Raw genomic sequence first — 6596 nt, forward strand, 5'->3', positions numbered from 1 at the left:
TGAGTGAACGTGCCCCCCAAGACCCTCCTGTTCTGTTCTACCCTCCCCACCAGTTCCAGAAGCATCTACTTCAATCTCTGAAATTAGTTCCTCATCTCCTTTTACTCAAAAGCTTTCAATGTTCGCTTCTGTTCCAAGACCGATACCCATAATACAGGGCTCCCCCAACCATGACCTCCCCAGGGTCCCCCAAATTACCCTGTACATCCCAGCCTCCGAGTGTTGACTGACATGAGAAATGCCATCTCTCTCCTTCTTCACCTCCTTTATGAAAACTTCTCACTCACATATTGATTGAGACATTCAGACTACAATGGCAAAGCTAGACTGCCCACCCATGAAACTCACCTCCTGGGGGAAAGATGGAGAAGTCCAGCAGAGACCACTGGTGTGACAGGGGACATGAAAGGTCAGGAATGCTGATCCTAGGACTTGGAAAATGAGGGAAAGGTATCAAGGCAAGGCAGTGGGAAGTGAACCATGTCAGGTAGAGAGAACAGCACATGCGAAGGTCCCCAGGAGAGACAGAGCCTGCTGTGTAGCCACACGGGGCAGAGGTTGATGGAGAGAGTAGGGAGGCTGAGGATGGGCATATTTTCAGGAGCCCCATCAGGAAGAGACTTTCAGGTCATATCGGGGTGTTTTGCCAGTGAATGTGTTAAGCCAGGAAGCAATTTTGAATTCAGAGTCTAGAATGATCTTTCTGTAGTACAGAGAATGAATGTGGTCACAGACTGGATCTCTAGAATGTCAAGGTGACTATAGATAGAGATAGGTATATGTCTCTTTTAGGCATATTTAGGAGAGAAAATGGATAAGACTTAGTGAAGGGGAAACAGAAATGGAGGGGTTAGACAGAGGGAGTTATCGCACAGTGAAATACTACTCAGCCATAAGGAAAGATGAAATGTTGCCATTTACAATGAAATGGAAGGAGTTTGAGGGAATTTTAGGTTGTACAGAAAATATTGGACATTTACATAGTGGACAACTCAGCAAAGCAGACTTATAGAAGCCAGCAGACACTAATGAAGTGACATTGCTAAGGGTGGATGGGAGGGAGAAAGAGTGAAAGAGGTATAGGGAATGTGGGGGTTGGAGGTGGGGGAAGGGGTTTAGTGGCCAAAATGATCTGTATGAAAAAGAAAAAGAAAAACCAACAAAGTAAAATTGTAGGTGGGAAGAGTATACCGGCCCCCATGAGAAGCGCCTCCCTTTTTCTGCTCAACAGCTAATTTTTTGTCATTCTGAATATCATGAATATCATTCTGAATATTCATTCATTTAAAATGTCTTTTGAGTCTTAAATGTCTTTTGAAAAATCTACTTAAGACATAAACTTATCACGCTTAGTTTTCTTACAAAGACTTTTTTTTTTTAAAGATTTATTTGTTCATACAGAACTGGGGTACAGGCCAGAGGCTCAGGGGCAGCAAGAGGCTTCACCAGAGACAGAGTGGGGAGCAGAACAGGCAGACTGACAAAGTACACTGCTGAGGGGAGCATCGGGCTGGCCAGGAGAGGTCTGCCACGCCATGTGGTCACCTCCGGGGCAGGCAGGCATTGAACTCATGTGGAAGTGGCTTCAGCTTCTCAGTGCTGTGCTTTAACCCACTGCGCCACCAGGGAGGACCACAAAGACTTTTTAATGGAAGCATAACATCTATGCCCAAATCATAGGTGACCTGCAAGGATTCTAACTATGTAAACAAATCAGTGCAACCACTACTAGATAAAGAAACAGATTACAAACATCAGAGTTCCTACTCTCCAGGCCAGTGTCCAGTCATTGTTTACAAGACATGCCCCTGCTCTGACTTTTAACAGCAGTCACTATTCATTATGCCTGCTGTTGACCTTTATATAAAATGGAGACACACCTATGAATTCCTTTGTGTCTAACTTTATTTGTTCAATGTCAGTGTGTGAGATTGATAGTGTGGTCTAAAGCGGTAGTTCATTTTTCGTGCCTGTATAGTATTCTACAAAATAACAAAACTTAACGCTTTGGCCAACAACAGACTGAATATGCAATGGAGATCCTAATGACTGAAGCATGCAGTCTAGGTGTGGAAGCACAGTCTATGACATTCATGCAATGGTGTGATTGCCTAACGAAGCATTTCTCAGAACTTATTCCTGTTGTTATACTACACATGGATATATGTATATGCAATTGATTTGTCCGCCTGCATAAATTGCATAGTAACCATTCCCCCTGTGTTTTTTTTAAGATTTATTTATTTATGCATACAGAACTGGGGTACAGGCCAGAGGTGCAGGGGCAGTGAGAGGATTCCCCAGAGACAAAGTGGGGAGCAGAACAGGCAGATTGACAAAGTACAGTGCTGAGGGGAGCAATGGACAGGTCAGGAGAGGTCTGCTGTACCATATGGGTCACCTCTGGGGCAGGCTGGCATGGAACTCATACTGAAGTGGCTTTAGCTTCTTAGTGCTGTGCTTTAACCTGCTATGCCACCAGGGAGGCATCTCCCTGTATTAACCTTCATCATGTAATTTTTCAGTGCCTTGACCTTGTGAATTGGGTGTATTTCCCTGTCATGGCTATATGACTCACTTTGGCTAAGAAGACATTAGCACAAGTGACGCAGGCATCTTGAAAATAAGCTTAGAAGGCAGTAATTGGTTGTTGTGTCTCCGGCAGTGCTGTGGGACAAACGTGTGCAGACCAGTCCTAGGAGGAGGAGGAGAGACCTGTGAAGTGGTATCTCCCACCAAGCTCCCAGGTTCCAGCTTTGTCAACTAGCCAAAGAGCATGACATTAAAATGCTGTTGCTGTTATGCCTGCGGATTCTGTGGCCATAGTTGACACTCCACGCTGGCACATCACATGGTGTTTTGTTTTGTATTGTAGTGAAGCTGATGTGAATAACGGTGAAAATGCATTTAGGTCCACAGTTCCCAAATGTCTCAATATTTTAAGAATTAATGGAAGAAAGGTCCTCAGGCAATTTCCTTTAACAATTTTATAATGTAACGTATCATATTCCCTAAAAGTAACCTCTATCATCTTTGTTTTCACTCAGGCCTCCAGAGATATTAATAAATGCAAACAAAGAAGCAATCCTCAGACAAAAGCTCCATAACAATGGGTGCAGCTGCTCACAGCTCCTGCAACCGGAGTCCTCATGTGGTCACTGGGATTGTGACCTGACAGAATCCAAGTTGTCTTCTCTCTGCCTCTACAGACTAAACCAAAACCACTTTGAACTTGTTCTGTCCCAGTTGGTGCCCTTGGTAGGGTCATACATCACCGACGTACTTCCCTCGGACGACTATTTCAACTATGCATCATCCAGGTGAGCCGGGTCCTTCCTAACGTATTGCTCTTATACATCAACGGAGCGAGCTGAGCTCCAGTAATCTATTAGTGTAATACACCATCAGGGTGAGGCGTATTGATAGAGCAAAGCTGGTCGATCTGTGAATTGTGGATATCTAGGAGTTGGGGTCAAGAGAGTCATGCAGATTTCAGGTTGGATTGATGTAGCTATGAATGGTACTTCATGATATAAAGTTTACCTCTGATTCAGAAAGTAATTTAATGTGCGTGACAGCTCAGGTTCAGGGTAAGAGAGGTTGCCATGGTAGATATCTGCGGCTCTTGGGAGATGTATTTTAGGAATAAATTACTGTTCTTGATACTTTTATTTCATTTTGCCATATGTCATCGAGGGGCACCAGAAAATTGGCCTGGGAGGAAAGTTTTGCACATAAAGCAAAATAGGCTCATTCTGTGCCTGCCAGGTAAATAAATATGAGGTGAACGTGGCCTCTGGAAGGCTCAATTGCCATCTGTTTCAGTTGGTTAGAGCTTCATTTTCAGAGGGTCTTGCTCTTGACCTAATGTTTAGATAACAAAGCGGCAGTTGCAATGCATAAATTATTAACCATTTCCACAAGGCTTTGGAGAGCAGAAGAACCATAATGTGTAGGCAGCAAAATAGGGACATACAAAGTTCAATGATCAGACCACTACAGGTGATTCAGACATGTTAGAATGCAACTTTGGGGTAACGTGGCTAACTCTGATGCTGGGGAGAGAAGCTCTGTTTTGTGATGAGAACCGTTAAGGCAGTATCTTTCAAATACGTGGTGTTTATTTTCAGTACGACATAACAGGTCTTTGAATGACACTGTTTTGTTCAATGTCATTTCATCACAATGGTGATGGAAAATAATGGCTTCCCTTCCCGTTCACTGTGTGGGGTTCACATGCCCCCCCCCCCAGTCTGTGTGGTTTTTCTCCAGGTACTCTCATTTCCTCCCACACACATCCCAAAGATGTGCACTGGTGTGTTGTGATTGTTGGTTGGGAGGAGTGTGTGGGAGGGGTGGGGGGTAGGGGGGTGCCCTGTTCAGATTGGTTCCTGAACTTCTGGGATAGACTGGTCACTGTGACCCTTAACTGGAATAAGTGCATTGGCAAATGAATGAACAAATATAACTGATTATATAATGTTATTAATGCTTTGGTTCTATATGTGGAAGTTTCATTGCATGCATGTGATCAGAAATAGGTTATAGGAACTTAACTCTTGTTTATATCAATTAGGATGTGTTCTTATAACTGTTATATATCAGTTTACTTCAAATAAAGTGACACTTTCAGAGAACCTTTTGATAACTTAAATGAAGACTTAATTTTTAAGAAATACACGTGTGGGACAGGAGTCACTTTTTAATTAGCAATAGAAGAACAGGTGTTTCCAGAGTCCTGCGCTGAAGAGGTGCCCTGGTAGTGGGCTGCTCATTGGCTCAGAGACGACACCTGCAGGCCAAGAAGAGAAGTGCCGAGGCGCTTGGGCGTTTAGCAGATGATTGCAGGCATCCGCAAGACAACTGCCCCACAGATCCTCCTAGAACTCCAGGGGCCCTTTTTAAAGTGGAAAGGATTTTGTTTTAAACCTAACACCAATTTCCAGAAAGAGTAAAAAGAAAGTGACTCAATGTCTTTCTCAAAGGCAATGAGTATTTTGTTGCATCTGAGATGCCTTTCATAGTTCAGACCGGTCTAGACAAACAGAGCTGTGTCCCGTCCTCACAGGCAGCTGAAGCAGAACCGGGTGCCGTTGGTGTGAGGGCTCCTTCTTTGTGCGCTGGTCCGCCCCTGCACAGGGAATCTTAATGCTGCTTCTGTTCTAGTTCTCACAGCCGAGGCTGCCATCTGGCCGGCAGGACGACTGGGAGGTGGCACAGAATCAACTCCATGCATATTCACTTGGCGCTTGCAATGAAAACTCGGCAAATGGTCTTTGCCCCCGAGGGTTTTCTGTTGAATGAGGGCAGGATGAAGATAAAAATGAGCATCCTAATACTACATTGCACTTTCTTTTGAACAATCTACTAGTGTTTTAAAAAAGATTTATTTATTTATGCATCCAAGAGCTGGGGTGTAGGCCAGAGGTTGGGAAGAAGGGTGAGAAGGTTCACCAGAGACAGAGTGGGAAGCAGAACAGGAAGACTGACTGAAGTCCACTGCTGAGGGGAGCCACAGGAGACAGGAGAGGTCTGCTGTGCCATGCAAGTCAGCTCCCTGGCTGACCATCTGTGCTGCAGTGGTGATAGCTTGACAGCACTGTCTTTAACCCCTGCGCCACCAGGGAAGCCCTCTGTCAGTATTGCTAATGCATAATAAGCTTGTGAACTCACCTGCAAGTGGCCATTGAAGCGTTCAGTGCGAATGCATAGAGGCTTTGCTGAGTAATATGTGATTTAAGCCCAACGCTCAGGCCCTATTCACATTTCAACAGGACTATAAAATTCACATGCATAATCTTGGAAAGTGAAACTGATAAGCTTTTAAACATGTAATTGAATAAATCTAAAATGGCCATGGGATCTTAGTTTCACAACACTTGTGTTATTATGTATCACACACCCTGCAGATAAAGGTCAGCATTATGGATAAGTCAGGAAAGGGGTCGGGCCTCAGGGTAGGGTGTGGGGAAGGTTTCAAACCATGGCCAGGAAGTACTGACCAGTCGGGTAAATTTTGGGGAGAACAGTAGAACCAGAGGAAGCCACAAGAACACGGTCCTTGGGCAGCTGGGAGCCCCGTGGTGAGCCTGGGGTGACTGGGACGTCAGGACGTCAGGGGACAAGGCAGAGCGGGTAGAGACTGACCTCACTCAGAGCAGAGCACCCTGCAGTCTTGTCAGAAGAGGGATTACAGGATCTGACTTAAATTTTGAAAAGTTCGCTGTTTTGCTGTACAAAGAATAGACTTGGAGGGTGGGGGCTGGGAGGAGTGGGGAGTAAGGGCTGAAGTAAGATGGCCACCGAGGAGGCCGCTGGAATATTCTGAGGACTGATGGTGGAGCTGTCACGTACTGTCAGAGAGCAAACTTGGAGATGCCCTACCCCTGTCAGATAGAGCCAGACTCACAGAGTGAAGGGAAATGGAAACTTGGCAAGGATGCACTCCCAGGCCTGGGCAAATGCACAGGAGACCTGCCCCCTTCAGGAGACCTGCCCTCTTCAGGAGACCTGCCCCCGTCAGGAGACCTGCCCTCATCAGGAGACCTGCCCCCGTCAGGAGACCTGCCCTCATCAGGAGACCTGCCCCCGTCAGG

Source organism: Condylura cristata, unplaced genomic scaffold (assembly GCF_000260355.1).
Source record: "Condylura cristata isolate star-nosed mole 26May11 unplaced genomic scaffold, ConCri1.0 scaffold00018, whole genome shotgun sequence".
NCBI classification, from domain to species: domain Eukaryota; kingdom Metazoa; phylum Chordata; class Mammalia; order Eulipotyphla; family Talpidae; genus Condylura; species Condylura cristata.